A 19,070-nucleotide genomic window follows, 5' to 3' on the forward strand; every position below is an offset into this window, starting at 1 on the left:
GGGTACCACACCTGTCCACTCTTTTTACATCTGACCTTTAAAAAGCCAATATGCTTTTTACCAACCCACAAGGGGCAACTGCAATGAGAAGAGTGTTTCCAAGTCGGATGTGTCGCTTTGTCTCAGGGATAATACATGGCTTACTCTCTGTCTATTCAAGCTCCAGATTCCACCTCCAGGTGCTAAAGCTCCAGCAAATACCGATTACATTTAGATGCCTTCATTTGGAAGGCAATATTTATTATAAATCTGGTCTTTCTACCATGTAGGAAGCCAAGGCAGTGTTCGCACAGTTCCAAAGTACCAATCAAAGCTATCTGTTTACCTGCCTTTGAAGGAGCTAGTGACATTCTGCAATGCTGATTCCTCTCCTGCTCTTTTGACTTCATCTATGGCCAGGATCCAAGTACTCTCTAATGGAAAGCTCTGAGTAGCCATCAACTCCAAAATAATAATAAAAAGTCAACAGCACTGAGAGTCAAACAGGGACACATTATCAGTATGCATTTTTGAAATTGTGGCCAGCTACTTGTGGCATAGGGACGCGGGTAGCACTGTGGGTTAAACCACAGAGCCTAGGACTTGCCGATCAGAAGGTTGGCGGTGTGAGCTCCCGTTGCTCGGTCCCTGCTCCTGCCAACCTAGCAGTTCGAAAGCACCTCAAAGTGCAAGTAGATAAATAGGTACCACCCGAGCTTGTGGGGCTGGCCGATGTCTGCCCGGCACGCGGGGCACTCTGCTTCAGGGCGCCCCTCGCGCCGGGCGGCAGGCTGCTATCCGCAGCGTGGGGAGCTCTGCAGGGAACTCCTGCAGGGCTCCCCACGCTGCGGATGTTTGTCCGGCGTGAGGGGCGCTCTGCTTCAGGGCACCCCTCGTGCCGGGCGGCAGGCTGCTATCCGCAGCCTAGACAGCCCTGCGGGACCTCCCGCAGGGCTGCCTAGGCTGCGGATGTCTTCCTGAAGCCTAGAGAGCAAGAGGGGTCGGTGCGCACCGACCCCTCTCGCTCTCCAAGCTTCAGCGAAAGCCTGCATTCGCCCCATAGGACGCACCCAGATTTCCCCTTCATTTTTGGAGGGGAAAAAGTGCGTCCTATAGGGCGAAAAATACGGTAAGTCAATGTGAAATCAGTATTTTCTGCATTAGCTTTATGATAAGGTGCTTACTCCTACAGAGCCAGAATAATGTCAGCAGCGGTCTCAACCATTTATCCGTTGTCAAAGGCATGGAAGGAGTTAGATGGGGGGGAAATCCAGAAGCAACTAATCATTCAGGAGAGGAACACTGTGATTGGTTCTCATCCTGGCGCTCTGATTGGCTGAGAGCACTTTATCTTCAGTGTCAACTCAGGTTCAGAAGGAACTGGATGTTCTGTCTGCGACTCAGGAGCCAAGATTACTTTATCGCAAACTGCTTGGCATCATCCCTCTACTCCTGCCCTCTCTTACTTACTTCCTTCAGTCTGTCCTGAACCACCCTCCCCAAACCCCCGCTCCCCCTTGATTTTACCTGTTATATTCACATTCATTTCACCCCTCATAGATTCAAGATATGTTATGCGATTAACCTTATCTAGCAACCAACCTCTGGACCACAAACGGGGAGGATCCCTGCTTGTCTGCTAGGCCCCTGACACTGAAATCAATGGCTTCATCAGAGACTTGCAAATGAGGGAACAGGAAAGAATCCCAGTGGCCTATTCTATGAGAAATAAATATTCCCAACCATCTCTGCTGTCCAGCTGAGACAGAGCTATATTCTAATCACACTTACACAGATGTGACCTTATTGATCCTTGGGTAATTTACGACTGTACAGGAGAGCACATTTGGGACTCTCTGCCAGAGGTGACAAACTCCTTACTAGCTATTTCAAGCACGAGGCTGGCAGAAGTCTTACATAGATCATCGTGGGCCAGTGCAGCATCCTTGATAGTTGCGGACTTCGGGCTTTCAAATTTCAGCAACGCCCTGTGTGAGGCCAAAATTTGGGGAAGCGCCTCTCGCCTTCTGTTCTAAGTCATTGCTGCAGCACTCCCCAAAATCCGCCTCTGTCCTTGACCCCCAATGATTATGCTCTCTGAGGCAGCCGAATTCTGCTTTTGACATAGGGAACTTATGGGAAGATTGCACCCAGCGTAATGGCAGGAACTGCAGGGCGAGTCGCATGCTTGCATCTGGGCTTTCTCCTTCCCATTCTTCTAACTACATTTTCCAGGATCTTTTGCCCCTACCATTCACTTGCCTCTGCAGTTCCTGTCTTTCCCAGTTCCCATGCCATCAGACCTTGCTGGGGGGGGGGGGAGGATCCAGAATAGTTTATTAAAATAGATTTATGCAAAACCATGAAATATGTGTGAATTATACTGCTGCCTTATACAACATACAGTCATACCTTGGAAGTCGAATGGAACCCGTTCCGGAAGTCTGTTCAACTTCCAAAATGTTCAGAAACCAAAACACGGCTTCCGATTGGCTGCAGGAAGCTCCTGCAGCCAATCGGAAGCCACACCAGACGTTCAGCTTCCAAAAATCATTCGAAAACCGGAGCACTCACTTCTGGGTTTCGATTGTCTGGGAGCCGATTTGTACGGGAGCCAAGGCATTCGGGAGCCAAGGTACGACTGCACTTTTATCTCATACAATTATCTTCTATCTCACTTATCGTTGTTTTCCCCCCGCTGCTCATAATTCGAACCCTGCTCTCATTTTCACATGGCTATAACTGTTCTTCAGATGGTCCGAAAAGGGTCTCCGCTCTTCTGTGAAGCCCTCCGGATGTTGTTGAACTCCACCAACTCCCACCAGCCCTAAGCTAGCGTGGCCAATGGTCAGGTAGGATGGGAGTTGTGGTCCAACGTCCAGAGAGCACCAGGTTGCATCGTTCTGCACAAGACAACAGCCAGGTCTGTGTTTTGTTCCTGCCAGCCACTGGTTAAAGTGAGGCCCGCTCAATTCCATATGGCTATAGTCTTTCTGTTGCATGCCTGCCCATTCCACAACAGAGCCCTCTGTATCCACATCTCCTTGAAAACCCTGCAGATTTTGCAGCTGCTTGCGAAAGGACACTTGAATCTGATCCCCACATCAGCTGTGTGAAATGTTTCCCGCTGAGTATTCAGCACTAAAACATGCACAATCCTGCTAGGCAAAAACAACATCTATATTTCAAGGTGTCAACAAGACATTGTTTCCCTCCGGCTCCAAGCATTGCAAAATTGCCATGTTGCTCGTTTCCTTATTAAGAAACCAGTTTCCGAATAAAGCAAAATTGGCACCTAGTCACCAGCCAGCTGGCGGGTTCATGTAATCCTCTCGCTGAGGAACACCATCATGCTAATTTTTGCTGGCACTTTCGCTGTGTACTTCATTCATTAACCCATGTGTGGAATAAGGGCTGCTTCATCATCATCTTCTTCATCTAAGTCCTGATTCAAGAAAGGTAGAGTGGCTTAATGGGGGGGGGTGTATTCAAAGCCATTATGTAGGCTACTCCAATGAAGGAAAACCTGCTAGGTGTAATAGGGGTTTATCACATGGATTAGCCAGCATTTTTTGCCAAGCCACTACAAACAGACCAACAAATAGCCTGGTTTTACAGATCCATGTGAGGAACATACAGAAGCAGAGTGGTTTAGTGGTTAGAGCAGTGTTTCTCAAATGTGGGTCCCTAGCTGTTTTTGGACTACAACTCCCATCGTCCCCAGCTAGCAAGGCCAGTGGTCAGGGATGATGGGAATTGTAGTCCAACAACAGCTAGGGACCCACACCCCAGGCGCCACCAGGGAATGCTTCACCACTCCTCTTAATCCCTTCAAGACACTAGCTTTCTAAGTATTTTGTAAGCCGCCTTGAGTCCCGTCCGGGGGAAAAGCGGGGTATAAATAAATATCCATTCTGAAGGAAATCAGCCCTGAGTGCTCACTGGAAGGCCAGATCCTGAAGCTGAGGCTCCAATACTTTGGCCACCTCATGAGAAGAGAAGACTCTCTGGAAAAGACCCTGATGTTGGGAAAGATGGAGGGCACAAGGAGAAGGGGACGACAGAGGACGAGGTGGTTGGACAGTGTTCTTGAAGCTACCAGCATGAGTCTGACCAAACTGCGGGAGGCAGTGGAAGGCAGGAGTGCCTGGCGTGCTCTGGTCCATGGGTCACGAAGAGTCGGACACAACTAAACAACAACATAATTATAACACTTGGGTATCGAAGCACAAATGCAAAATTCCCCGTAAGACATGACCTTAAAATAGGGCGGGAGAAGGAATAAAAAAATATGACAGTGTAGAGCTCTGCCTGGAGGTTCCCAAAGACTGTGCTATAGTATGAAAACAGAAGCATGAGAAGGAACAGTGGAAGGAAAAATGTGCCATGTTGTGTTGAGTTGTTCACAACATCCCCCTGTCAGATCCATGTGGGCCCAATGAGGACGATGAGGCAGTGAAAAGGTAAAGGACCCCTGGACAGTTAAGTCCAGTCAAAGGCGACTATGGGGTTGCGCCGCTCATCTTGCTTTCAGGCCGAGGAAGCCGGTGTTTGTCCACAGACAGCTTTCCCGGTCATGTAGCCAGCATGACTAAACTACTTCTGGCACAAGGGAACACTGTGACAGGAACCAGAGTGCACGGAAATGCCATTTACCTTCCTGCCACAACGGTACCTATTTATCTACTTGCGCTGGAGTGCTTTCGAACTGCTAGGTTGGCAGGAGCTGCGACAGAGCATCAGGAGCTCACCCCATCATGGAGATTTGAACCGCCAACCTTCTGATCGGCAAGTCCAAGAGGCTCAGTGGTTTAGACCACAGCACCACCTGCGTCCCTGGGAAGTAGTTGGGGTAAGGAGCAGCCCAGTTGCTGTGCGGCAGGTGGATCAGATGTGCTGGATCAGACACTCAAGGCACTGGCAAAGGAAGAGGGGGCGGGGGGAGCACACTGCCCCTGGCACCCCAATCCTGGTGGGATGCCATTGCAGCTGCCCCCCTGCACTGGGTGCCACGCCCCCCAGTCGCACGCCACGCCCCGGGAAGCGTGCCACACACCCCAGGATGTGCACCATGCCCCTCTGGGTGGCGCGCCACGCCCCCGGGACATACTCCACACCCCGGGATGCGCGCCAGCCACAAAACCGCTTGCTCTCCGCCACTGATTCAAGGCGACCCAAACTCCTGCATGAGCATGCAAGGAATCTTAAGAAAGAAATATTATGAGAATAGATCAGGGTTCAGCACACTTTTTCAGCAGGGGGCTGGTCCACTGTCCCTCAGACCTTGTGGGGGGCCAGACTACATTTTGGAAGGGGAAATAATGAATGAATTCCTATGCTCCACAAATAACCCAGAGATGCATTTTAAATAAAAGGACACATTCTACTCGTGTAAAGACACCAGGCAGGCCCCATATATAACCCAGAGATGCGCTTTAAATAAAAGGGCACATTCTAATCATGTAAAAACACGCTGGTTCCCGGAATGTCCGTGGGCCGGATTGAGAAGGCGATTGGGCCGGATCCGGCCCCCGGGCCTTAGTTTGCCTACCCATGGAATAGATTAAAAAATAAAACTCATTTAGCTTTCAATCCTGTACCCATTTATCAGGAGTAAACTCCACTGATCTCATCAGGACTTGCTTCTGAGTAGACTTATATAGGATTAGACTCATAAACAGACATACATGATGTGCAAATGGGATGCAGTAGCCATTGCAGAAACGGGTAACATTTATTCCAGTGGGAAACACGGTTATATGTTCCTGTGCTATGCAATTGGCTTAAAGGGGGGGGCTTTCCCCCTTTTTGTGGTGGGACTGCAGTGCCCTCATATATTTTCTCCTCTGTATGCCATTCAGTTTTCCCTGTCAGTAAAACCATAATCCACTATTGTTGGTTTGCTCACACTATTTGCAAGGCACCCGAGCTTAATCCGAAATTGAAAATCCATTGTGTGTGGAGACATCAGCGGTGGCATTGTGAATGACTTCAGATGCGCAGAGAGATCAAGGTGGCTTGCCATTTACCAGTAGCTTAACAAAATCTATTGTGTGCATGGAGTTCTCATTCATCCGGATGCTTTTATATCACAATCTGGGGAAAGAAGTAAGATCTGAAAGTTTAAATCACCCCTTCAGGCTATGGTGACTTCCCCACTCCTCCACCCCCATTGCAAGACCACTGTTATAGGAATTCTAAGGTCATATATATATATATGACCTTAGAATTCATATGTTCATTACGTATATAAACCACGTGTCTGAAATAGTACAGGAGACCAAACCTGAAGTCATTTTGACTCTCTGCAAGGAGGCAGCAAATGGGAGAGTCTCTCCATTGTCTTTTGCTTACCTGTCTTAAGGGTGTATGTGCGTGTGAATAGGGTGAGCCTGTGACCTGGATTCCGGAATTAAAGTATTTACCATCACAAAAGAATGGCCGGGCTGTCCAGGTAATGCAATCAGTGACCATTATCAGGTATCCTGGCATACAGGATTTCTGCTGTAGACCGCCTCTTTCTGTGATGTATGTAGGATGCTTTGGGGGTGGTCTTGGGCTACAGGGTGGGCAATTTCAAAAGTATATAAAAGGGTGTGCATACCATTGTTCTGGGTTCCTCCTCCTTTCCTGCGTGTGAGGGGAGCACCCTGTTGCAACAGATCAATAAAGATCAGGCTTACTAGCTGCTTTGCTTCTCAATATTCTCTAGTTGGCCTCTGTTATATTCTCCTACTGATAGGGAACCTACTTAAGGACTCTATACGGGCTCTTGGATACCCCATAAGGGAAAAGGAGCAGTTTTTTTCTTATAACAGAGCCATGGCACCTAGTTATACCAGTTGTTCCTGAAGCAGTCAGAGACCTACACGGGAGACTGCTATGGTTCAGCTTTACAGTGGTACCTCGGGTTACAGACGCTTCAGGTTACAGATGCTTCAGGTTACAGACTCTGCTAACCTAGAAATAGTACCTCGGGTTAAGAACTTTGCTTCAGAATGAGAGCAGAAATCGCGTGGTGGCTGCGCGGCAGCAGCGGGAGGCCCCATTAGCTAAAGTGGTGTCTCAGGTTAAGAACAGTTTCAGGTTAAGAACGGACCTCCGGAACAAATGAAGTTCTTAACCCGAGGTACCATTGTATTTTAGAAGAATAAATATGCCTGAGAGGGCCACAAATCTCTGTTCCCAATGGACATGCATTCTGAAAGTTTCTCTTCCTTGTCCACTGAATCACATCCCTTTATTCCAGATGAATTACCTACCTTGCTGTATTCACAACCACTGCTTTGACTGAGAACCTGCATACAGTGGTACCCCGCAAGACGAATGCCTCGCAAGACGGAAAACTCGCTAGACGAAAGAGTTTTCCGTTTTGGAGGTGCTTCGCAAAACGAATCTCCCATGGGCTTGCTTCGCAAGACGACAATGTCTTGCGAGTTCCTGCTGGTTTTTTCCCCTCCCCCCCTTTTCTAAGCCGCTAAGCCACTTATCAGCTGATCCGATCAGCCGATAAGCCGCTAAAAGCCGCTAATAGCCGCTAATAGCGCTAATCCGCCAATGGGCTTGCTTCGCAAAAGGAAAAAACCGCTAGACGAAGAGAATCACAGAACGGATTGTTTTCGTCTTGCGAGGCACCACTGTACTTCCAACCAACATGCATGAAAACAGTGGGGAAACGATCCATACATTGACTACTGGTTATCTTGCTTGTGAGTGCAAAAGGATTATGGATGTATGTTCAAAGAGTATTCGCTTGAGTGTGTGCACCCTTCAGTAAACTTCATCTGGTGTTGTCTTGAACCACACTATCCATTTGTCAGGTGCCACCAATAACTGAAGCAGAACTTTCCACCTGCAAACATCCGGTTTTGGGGAAAGCTCACTCAACTAGAATCTAGGAGCAGATTTTTTTTCTACATCAGTCACCATAAGGAATTGGGGACTGTGGTTCAGCAACTAGATAGCTTTCTGACAGACAGTGAGTTCTAGACCGGAATGGCAGAACAAAAATGCTACATAACGGTAAAGCAACAAAGAAGAACAGCTTTTTCTGAGTCAGCCTTGCTGGGCTAAAATAGCTTCTTGCAGATGGTTTGGAGGAGATTTGTGATGCGAAACAGAATGTCTTGTGGAAGGTTGATGATTCCCAAGTAACACTTAAAGGTAGGGGTGCCATATTTCAAAAAGTGAAAATCTGAATCATAGAATCATAGAGTTGGAAGAGACCACAAGGGCCATCGAGTCCAACCCCCTGTCAAGCAGGAAACACCATCAGAGCACTCCTGACATATGGTTGTCTGGATAGAAAAGTTCTTGATTTTCCCAGATGTATAGACGATTTCTGCCCGGACACTGCTTTATTCTGCAGTATTCCGGGTAGGTCTGCGAAATTCCGGATGTATGGCAACCCTACTTAAAGGAAGGTTTTAGTATGGAGATGTGTGCCTGTGCAAGAACTATATCATGGGTAGGCAAACTAAGGTCCAGGGGCCGGATCTGGCCCAATCGCCTTCTCAATCCGGCCCGCGGATGGTCCGGGAATCAGCGTGTTTTTACATGAGTAGAATGTGCCCTTTTATTTAAAATGCATCTCTGGGTTATTTGTGTGGCATAGGAATTCATTTACTCAGGAAGAATCTCTTCTCAAACACCAGGACTTTTGATTTTTCATAATTGATGGATAACCCATTAGAATATTTATGTTATTGTTTTGACTTCTTGGGGCAGGACACACACACACACACACACACACACACACACAATGGCCAGTTTTCTGGTAACATCCTCTTGGTTGGAGAGAGGGTGTTGATACTGATGATCTGTTCAGGAGGGGGCAGGGATTATCTAAAAACAATAATTATTATTTCTAAAGCAAACAAGGCACTATACAATAAATAAAATTAGTTCCCCACTCTTCATGGCATTTTGCTATACGTGAAGGAATACCCATTGCAATCTAAAAGCGGGTGAATAAGACCTCTAAGTCCAGTCTAAAATCGACCTAAGTGCACCACTGTATGCACGTTTCTTGAGAATCCTTTTAAAAAGTTAATTTAATGGCAGGTGAATAAAAGGAGGGCCCTAATATTTAAAAATATCCAAGTTAGAAATGGCATTTGATTTCTGGTAAAAGCCACAGGGGACTTAGCATTTGAAATGTCATCTTTGTCTTTGAAAATCACCCAATTCAACACTTCTCCATTAGGAGGGATAATTGCACCACCCGTTATGGCGCTTTGAAACATTTTTGGAAGAGATTCATGGTTTCTTTTTAAAAAAAAAACCCAAACTAAAAAAAGGGGCACATTTTGTGCTGCTTCCAAACCCAAATAGGCACTTGCTTATTAAACTGCTTTTAAAAGTGAAGAGACTGAAGATTTGTTTCCCCCTTGGGCTTACACCAGCCCATTCCGTCACATTCCTCTGCTTCAGAAAGGAATATTTTAACATATATTAACATTATCCAGGTGAGTGATGTGGCTTGTACATGCCACATCTTGCTTCCACCTTAGGTACTGTCTATTACTGGGCCAACAATGCAGAAATAATTTATCATTCAATTTCCGTGTGGAGAGATGCCTCTCCTGAACATTTGTATTTTCAGGCATGTGTCTGTGTGCGCGCACACACACACGTGTCAGACAAGCAGACAGAAAGACAGAAATTTCAGAACCTCCAAGTGTCCCTATTTTTCAGGGACAGTCCCAGTTTTACAGAAGTGGTCCTGGTTTGTTATTTGGTTCTGAAATGTCCCACTATTATTTAAGACATCCCTATTTTCATTGGTCCATGGAGTGGGGAGAGAGGATCTGGTCCACTGTAGTTACATATATATATATATATTGCATATAAATATATGCATATAAATATATACATACTGCAATATATATATATTGCAGGTGGCACTGTGGTCTAAACCACTGAGCCTCTTGGGCTTGCCAATCAGAAGGTTGGCGGTTCAAATCCCCACGATGGAGTGAGCTCCTGTTGCTCTGTCCCAACTCCTGCCAACCTAGCAGTTTGAAAGCACACCAGTGCAAGTAGATAAATAGGTACCGCTGCGGCAGGAAGGTAAATGGCGTTTCCACGTGCTCTGGTTTCCGTCAGTGTTCCGTTGAGCCAAAAGTGGTTTAGTCATGCTGGTCACATCACCTGGAAAGCTGTCTGTGGACAAATGCCAATTCCCTCGGCCTGAAAGCAAGATGAACGCTGCAACCCCATAGGCGCCTTTGACTGGACTTAACCATCCAGGGCTCCTTTACCTTTACCTTTTACAACAATAGATAGGTGATGATAGATAGATAGATAGATAGATAGATAGATAGATAGATGATATATAGATATACAGTGGTGCCTCGCAAGACGAAATTAATTCGTTCCGCAATTCTCTTCGTCTTGCGGGTTTTTCGTCTTGCGATGCACGGTTTCCCATAGGAATGCATTGAAAATCAATTAATGCGTTCCTAGGGAAACCACCTTCAGGCCAGGTCCGGGGACAGTCTGTCCCCGGACCTCTTCTGAAGGCTGGGAGGGGGGGGGGACAAGGGCTTTTCTTCCCACCCCCAGCATTTTAAAAAACCCTGGGACAGCGGAGGACTTCTCCGCTGTCCGGGGCGATCTTAAAATGCTGGCGGGCGGCATTTTAAAATCGCCCCGGACAGCGGAGGACTTCTCCGCTGTCCGGGGCAATTTAAAAGCCCCTGGGAAGGCAGGCAGGGGGGACAAAGACTTTCACCCCCTGCCCACCTTCAGAAGGTGTCCCCGCCCCCCCTCCCCACTTCGGAACAGCTTTCCGAAGTGGGGCGGCTGGGGCAGGTGTCCCCGCCCCCCTCCCCACTTCGGAACAGCTTTCCGAAGTGGGGCGGCTGGGGCAGGTGTCCCCGCCCCCCCTCCCCACTTCGGAACAGCTTTCCGAAGTGGGGCGGCTGGGGCAGGTGTCCCCGCCCCCCCCTCCCCACTTCGGAACAGCTTTCCGAAGTGGGGCGGCTGGGGCAGGTGTCCCCGCCCCCCCTCCCCACTTCGGAACAGCTTTCCGAAGTGGGGCGGCTGGGGCAGGTGTCCCCGCCCCCCCTCCCCACTTCGGAACAGCTTTCCGAAGTGGGGCGGCTGGGGCAGGTGTCCCCGCCCGCCCCACTTCGGAACAGCTTTCCGAAGTGGGGCGGCTGGGGCAGGTGTCCCCGCCCCCCGCCCCACTTCGGAACAGCTTTCCGAAGTGGGGCGGCTGGGGCAGGTGTCCCCGCCCCCCGCCCCACTTCGGAACAGCTTTCCGAAGTGGGGCGGCTGGGGCAGGTGTCCCCGCCCCCCCTCCCCACTTCGGAACAGCTTTCCGAAGTGGGGCGGCTGGGGCAGGTGTCCCCGCCCCCCCTCCCCACTTCGGAACAGCTTTCCGAAGTGGGGCGGCTGGGGCAGGTGTCCCCGCCCCCCCTCCCCACTTCGGAACAGCTTTCCGAAGTGGGGCGGCTGGGGCAGGTGTCCCCGCCCCCCCCCGCCCCACTTCGGAACAGCTTTCCGAAGTGGGGCGGCTGGGGCAGGTGTCCCCGCCCCCCCTCCCCACTTCGGAACAGCTTTCCGAAGTGGGGCGGCTGGGGCAGGTGTCCCCGCCCCCCCTCCCCACTTCGGAACAGCTTTCCGAAGTGGGGCGGCTGGGGCAGGTGTCCCCGCCCCCCCCGCCCCACTTCGGAACAGCTTTCCGAAGTGGGGCGGCTGGGGCAGGTGTCCCCGCCCCTCCCCGCCCCACTTCGGAACAGCTTTCCGAAGTGGGGCGGCTGGGGCAGGTGTCCCCGCCCCTCCCCGCCCCACTTCGGAACAGCTTTCCGAAGTGGGGCGGCTGGGGCAGGTGTCCCCGCCCCTCCCCGCCCCACTTCGGAACAGCTTTCCGAAGTGGGGCGGCTGGGGCAGGTGTCCCCGCCCCCCCGCCCCACTTCGGAACAGCTTTCCGAAGTGGGGCGCCTGGGGCAGGTGTCCCCGCCCCCCCGCCCCACTTTGGAACAGCTTTCCGAAGTGGGGCGGCTGGGGCAGGTGTCCCTGCCCCCCCGCCCCCCCGCCCCACTTCGGAACAGCTTTCCGAAGTGGGGCGGCTGGGGCAGGTGTCCCCGCCCCCCCGCCCCACTTCGGAACAGCTTTCCGAAGTGGGGCGGCTGGGGCAGGTGTCCCCGCCACCCCGCCCCACTTCGGAACAGCTTTCCGAAGTGGGGCGGCTGGGGCAGGTGTCCCCGCCCCCCCTCCCCACTTCGGAACAGCTTTCCGAAGTGGGGCGGCTGGGGCAGGTGTCCCCGCCCCCCCCTCCCCACTTCGGAACAGCTTTCCGAAGTGGGGCGGCTGGGGAAGATTTTAAAATGCTGGGGGTCGGCAGCGCTTCGCTCCCGACCCCCAGCATTTTAAAACCTTCCCGGGACACGGGGAGATTTTAAAATGCTGGGGGTCGGCAGCGAACGCTTCGCTCCCGCCCGCCAGCATTTTAAGATCGCCCGGGGCAGGCGGGGGGAAGGCAGGCGGGGGGGAGCAAAGACTTTTGCCCCCCGCCGGCCTTCAGAAGAGGTCCTCTTCTGAAGGCCGGCTGTGGGCGAAAGTCTTTGCTCCCGACCGCCAGCATTTCCCTATGGGCTTTCGTCTTGCGATGCAAGCCCATAGGGAAATTCGTCTTGCGAAGCGCCTCCAAAACAGAAAACCCTTTCGTCTTGCGGGTTTTCCGTCTTGCGAGGCATTCGTCTTGCGGGGTACCACTGTATAAACCACAAAAGCATCAAATAATGTACAATATCAGAATGCAGCAGTATAGGAGATGGACAGCCATCCCATTTGCAGTTGGCCAAATTATATTCCAGTGGGTGGGGAAAGAAGGGAAGCACCACAAAGGAATAAATCAATGCGCTATGTCATGGGTAGGCAAATTAAGGCCCGGGGGCCGGGGCCGGCCCAATCGCCTTCTAAATCCGGCCTGCAGACGGTCTGGGAATCAGCATGTTTTTAAATAATAATAATAATAATAATAATAATAATAATAATAATAATAATAATAATAAATTTTATTTATATCCCGCCCTCCCCAGCCGAAGCTGGGCTCAGGGCGGCTAACAACAATCAAAATAGTTCAACATTCTAAAACATTCATTATAATATTAATTAAATTAAATCAAATTAAAATCAAATTAATGGCAACCATCAAGCAAAATTTTGTGCAGATTGCCAGAGGAGGGGGTCAGGCTGCGCCCTGACAAAAAGCCTGGTGGAACAGCTCTGTCTTGCAGGCCCTGCGGAAGGATGTCAGGTCCTGCAGGGCCCTAGTCTCTTGTGACAGAGCGTTCCACCAGATTGGAGCCGCGGCCGAGAAGGCCCTGGCTCTAGTTGAGGCCAGCCTAACCTCTCTGAGGCCTGGGATCTTTAGGGTGTTTTTATTTGCAGACCGTAAATTTCTCTGTGGGACATACCAGGAGAGGCGGTCCCGTAGGTACGAGGGTCCTAGGCTGTATAGGGCTTTAAAGGTTAAAACCAGCACCTTAAACCTGATCCTGTACTCCACCGGGAGCCAGTGCAGCTGGTACAGCACCGGATGGATATGATCTCGCAGCGAAGACCCCGTAAGGAGTCTCGCCATGGCATTCTGCACCCGCTGGAGTTTCTGGGTCAGTCTCAAGGGCAGCCCCACGTAGAGCGAGTTACAATAATCCAGTCTGGAGGTGACCGTCGCGTGGATCACAGTGGCTAGGTCAGGGCGAGAGAGATAAGGAGCCAACTGCTTAGCTTGGCGGAGATGAAAAAATGCCGCCTTTGTTATAGCTGTAATCTGCGCCTCCATAGAGAGGGAGGTATCGAAGATTACACCCAAACTCTTCACGGACGATGCTGGCACTAATTGCACCCCCGCAAGAGACGGGAGTTGCCCCCTCAATCCCATATCGCTCCGTCCCAGCCAGAGGACCTCTGTCTTCGAAGGGTTTAACTTCAACCGGCTCCCACGTAACCATCCAGCCACAGCTTCCAGACATCTGGTCAGTGTATCTGGGGCTGAGTCAAGATGGCCATCCATCAACAGATAGAGTTGAGTGTCATCGGCATACTGATGGCAACCCAGCCCAAAACTCCGGACAAGCTGGGCGAGGGGGCGCATAAAGATGTTAAAAAGCATCGGGGAGAGTATCGCACCCTGAGGCACTCCACACACCAAGGAGTGGCGCGATGACAATTCCCCCCCAAGCGCCACCCTCTGTCCCCGACCGGAGAGAAACGAGCGCAGCCATTGAAGGACTGTGCCCTGGATCTACATGAGTAGAATGTGTCCTTTTATTTAAAATGCATCTCTGGGTTATTTGTGGGGCATAGGAATTCGTTGTTCTTTTTTTTCAAAATATAGTCCGGCCCCCACAAGGTCTGAGGGACAGTGGACTGGCCCCCTGCTGAAAAGGTTTGCTGAGCCCTGCACTATGCGAAGTACTTCCTTTCATTCTCCCTGAATTTCCCTGTGCTTATCTCCATTGGCTCTTCCCTGACAGTTGGCCATGTTGGCTGGGGCTGATGGGAGTTGTAGCCCAACAACATCTGGAGGGCCTTGCTTTAGAGCTTCAACTTTATCCACCAGACCCCCTTGGCTTTAGCCTTCCAAAATATGTTCCGAGAGGGATTATTTGATCCGGCAAGCTCTCTTTCTTTTCCTTGGCCTCCACGCCTCAGTGAGCACACTCATGCCTGCTAAACAACTCCCTGCCCTTAGCTAACTCCAATTGGAACTAGTCTGATGAATAGGTAGGTCTCTCCCTCTCCCTCTCCCTCTCTCTCTCTCTCCACCCTCTGTTTCCTCTATTTCTTTCCCTGCCCCTTTTTCCTTTCTCCAGTGATAACACCACCTAATTAGGCCGTTGATTGTTTCAGCTTGGAAAAAAAATGTCTCCAGAGGGCAGCGCTTGTTTGCTTCTCCCTCCCTCCTTGTCTGCCTGCTCCTACACTGGAGATCACTACTTACGAGTAAAGGAAGCCCATTGCCTAATCATCAGGAAGTGGTCATCTCTGTGGCTTCTAGATTTAGTGAAGGACAAACCTCTCCACTTAAATGTGCACAGGCACACACCCTCTGCAGTTTATAGAGTCAGCACATGGTTTTCCATTTAAACGTGGGCATTTTATTTATTTATTTTGTCCTAGAGTTTAAAACGGAGGGGAGAAATGCCATAGCATTTTGTGCTCAAGGGCTAATAAAAATCAGACTTTTGAAGTAAAAGGCTGCTTTCACTGATGGGGGTGCCAAATCATAAGTGTTATGACGGTGTGTTGAGTGGGTTAGTTGGGAAATCAGCCAGGGAGCAACAATTCTTGCACCTTCTGCATGACTTGCTACATACTTACTGCCCCCATGGCAAAGCCAGGACTAATGGGTTGAGCATAGGAGCCAGCTCCTAGGGGCAGAGGTGCTTTTAGGACCCCTGATAAAATATTTGATGGGGGGGGGGCAAAGTTGATAGGCATTGCTTTTGGTGTGTATGCATCGCAGGGAAACCAAAATGCTTGTTTACAAAGCTATTGTACTACCAACCTTACTGGATGCTTGTGAAACATGGACCACTTATAAACGTCATCTCCAACTCCTCGAAAGATTCCATCAATGGTGTCTCCAAAAGATTTTACACATCACCTGGGAATACAGGCAAAATAATGCCAGTGTACTGGAAGAAGCAAAGATCACCAGGGTCCAAGCAACGATTCTTCAGCATCAACTTCGTTAGACTGGTCGTGTTGTGCAGATGCCTGATTATCGTCTTCCAAAGCAACTACTGTACAGTGGTACCTCGGGTTAAGTACAGTGGTGCCTTGCAAGACGAAAAGAATCCATTCTGTGATTCTCTTCGTCTAGCGGTTTTTTCGTCTTGCGAAGCAAGCCCATTGACGGATTAGCGGATTAGCGCTTTTAGCGGCTTTTAGCGGCTTTTAGCGGCTTATCTGCTGATCGGATCAGCTGATAAGCGGCTTAGAAAAAGGGGGGAAGGGGAAAAAACCAGCAGGAACTCACAAGACATTGTCGTCTTGCGAAGCAAGCCCATAGGAAATTCGTTTTGCGAAGCACCTCCAAAACGGAAAACTCTTTTGTCTAGCGAGTTTTCCGCCTTGCGAGGCATTCATCTTGCGGGGCACCACTGTACTTAATTCATTCCAGAGGCCTGTTCTTAACCTGAAACTGTTCTTAACCTGAAGCACCACTTTAGCTAATGGGGCCTCCTGCTGCTGCCGCACCGCTGGAGCCCGATTTCTGTTCTCATCCTGAAGCAAAGTTCTTAACCAGAGGTACTATTTCTGGGTTAGCAGAGTCTGTAACCTGAAGTGTATGTAACCTGAAGCGCATGTAACCCGAGGTACCACTGTATTCTGAACTTAAGAATAGAAAGAGTAATGCTGGTGGTCAACAAAAGAGGTTTAAAGACTGTCTTAAGGCAAAGTTTTAAAAAACATAGTATAAACACCAACATTTGGGAAACACTTGCCTACGAGTGCTCCAACTGAAGAACAGCCTTGACCAAGGCTATCATGGGCTGTGAAGCCACTCAAACTCAGAATGCAAGGGAGAAACATGCTAAGAGGAAGGCACGCTTGGCAAATCCACACCGTGATCAACTCCCGCCCGGAAACCAATGTCCCCACTGTGGGAGAACATGTGGATCCAGAACTTGCCTCCACAGTCACTTACAGACCCATTGTTAAAACCGTTTTTATGGAAGACGATCTTACTCAGCTATGAGTGATCGCCAAAGAAAGAAAGAGTATTCATCACGTCTTCTGATCGATTATGTAGGGCAGGGCTTACCTCCCCCACCCCCCAACATTTTATTCAAGTTAGCACCCCAGGGGGTTCCTGGGTTCCTTTCAATGAATTGTCCTTGTGGTAAGGAAATATCAGGGCTATGCCAAGTTGTCTTTTGTGAGTAATCATAAAACATTTTTCGGCCCATTGCAGCTTGTTAATCAAAGTACAGGGGAAACAGATGCACCCAATGACAAAAATCTTGTGTGTTATTATTGCAGGACATACTTGCAAGACACAATTCCACTTTATTGTGCAGGGGATTTTTTTGTGTTTAAGACAGTCTCTTCTCCTATCGTAACTGTTAAAGGTACAAAAGCTCTGTCCCCCTTTGCAATGGAACAATTTGAGGAGATTTCACCCCTCCCATACCCAAGAATCTCCTGGTCATCTCCTGATGGTCTTTGCTGACTCTCCAGAGAGAAGGAGGCGTGTCCTGCCTATCTACTTATTCTGCCCAGCAACATATCTGTGTGTGAGAGAGAGAGTCAGTCAGTCAGTGTATCGGAGAAAGTGAGAGTGTTAGAGATCCTAGAGATAAGATTGCTGCTAAGAGCAGCTGCAGACTCTCAGTGTAGCATTGATTTATGCTTAGAATATTCAGCTCTGTATATAGCTTTGTATCATAGTTGTAGTTACAGAATAAAAGGAAGATATTCTACAGAGCTGCTCTCCGAGTGGTTTATACTCTGCAAGACTCTGCAAGACTCTGCTGCGCAAAGACTGTATTATTGAGACAGTGAATCCGGTGCTCTCAGCTCTAAGCTGTGAGTCCACAGCACTGTGACCTGTTCCTGTGGGAAAAGGAGGTCTCTGGCGGTGCTACCCAGCTCGCCTAGCCCAGTTGGGGTTGAGGTGCAAGAGTCCAGTTGGTGCACTGGCTCTAGGGCGATGCTGACACAATTACACTGATCATCGTGACAAACATCTTGAGTGAGTGTTTTTGCAATTACAGTGGTACCTCGGGTTACATACGCTTCAGGTTACATACGCTTCAAGTTACAGACTCCGCTAACCCAGAAATAGTGCTTCAGGTTAAGAACTTTGCTTCAGGATGAGAACAGAAATCATGTGGCAGCAGTGGGAGGCCCCATTAGCGAAAGTGGTGCTTCAGGTTAAGAACAGTTTCAGGTTAATTACGGACCTCCGGAATGAATTAAGTACTTAACCCGAGGTACCACTGTATTGTTGGCATTTATCACTAAAAGGCAGCCTTTTATGATATGTAACCACCCTCTGTTATTTACACTTCTTCTTTTTTTAATGCATGGGGGTATATGTGTTTCCTGGTAATCTTGGTCGCAGATCCGCTGTTATGTAAAGTGAAATTAGCCTGGTGCAAATTGGATATGACTCGGCTATGCAGATTGGAAGAGGAGTGGGTGTCCTTTGTTTCCTCTACAAAAGGAATTGGCCATCATTCTAGTGCCTGCAGGCTTCTGAGCCCAGAAACTGCTTCTGGCCAGGCCTCCGTAGGGCATATTGTGTTGCACAAAACAGGGTGAAGCAGAGGTCAGGCTCGACTTCAAGCCCACACAGCAGAAGCAAGGAGATACACAACACACAAGCTGATCTGGCCATATGGATAGTTGGATAACATGAATTCCTTTACACATGGAACAATGTAAGACCAAGGAGTACATCAGGGCATTGCTGCTGAAACCTCTATTTCCCTGCGTGGCAAGCTAGCACTTATACTAGCTGGCTGGCTTTTCTTGCTGCTATGTAATTTTTGTCTGCCTGTTGGTTTTCATTATTATTATTATTATTATTATTATTATTATTATTATTTTAAAAAAGGTGTGATAAGAATTTTAAGGTCTTAGATATATAATAAATGTACCAACCAAGAATGTACATAGATCAGCACAGGAAGACCGACCTGAAACCATTTTTGATTCCCAAACTGACCAAATGTTTTCTCTTCCCTCGGCCTGAACTAAATTCAGAAGACCATTGGATTATTATTTTTTTTGGATTTTTTTTTATTGGATTATGATAATGATATGAATGTCAATTGGATGTTTTTATTGGAAAATTAATAAACGCTCTAACAAAAAAAAAGCAGTATGTTGCAATCATCTCTCCTCTTTTCCAGGCTAAACATGTTCTGCTCCTTCGACCGTTCCTCATAAGGCTTGGTTTCCAAACCCTTGATCATCTTGGCTACCCTCCTCTGTACACGTTCATTTCGTAACAACGCTATTTATAGCAGACGCATGCGAGACACTCTGCCAATATGACTTCAGGTTATACTGTGGCCTTCATGTCATTTGGCTTAGATAACTTAACAGCTGGGTCCGCCCCC

The 19,070-nt window shown here is 49.1% G+C and overlaps 1 protein-coding gene across 6 annotated transcripts in view; it reads left to right on the forward strand.

The window, feature by feature from the left end:
• The window catches only part of RAB11FIP4 (RAB11 family interacting protein 4), a 219,313-nt gene that overhangs the window by 127,365 nt on the left and 72,878 nt on the right, over nt 1–19,070 (forward strand). The window contains exon 1 of one of the 6 annotated variants that reach the window (XM_083490046.1): nt 8,121–8,142. The exons of the other annotated variants lie outside the window; for them this stretch is intronic. The gene's annotated coding sequence lies outside the window, so the exon portion shown is untranslated. Of the gene's footprint in view, nt 1–8,120; nt 8,143–19,070 lie in introns of those variants that run through there. 6 annotated transcript variants of the gene reach the window in all.

This window comes from Podarcis liolepis (genome assembly GCF_965112155.1).
Source record: "Podarcis liolepis genome assembly, chromosome: 2".
Classification (NCBI taxonomy): Eukaryota; Metazoa; Chordata; class Lepidosauria; order Squamata; family Lacertidae; genus Podarcis; species Podarcis liolepis.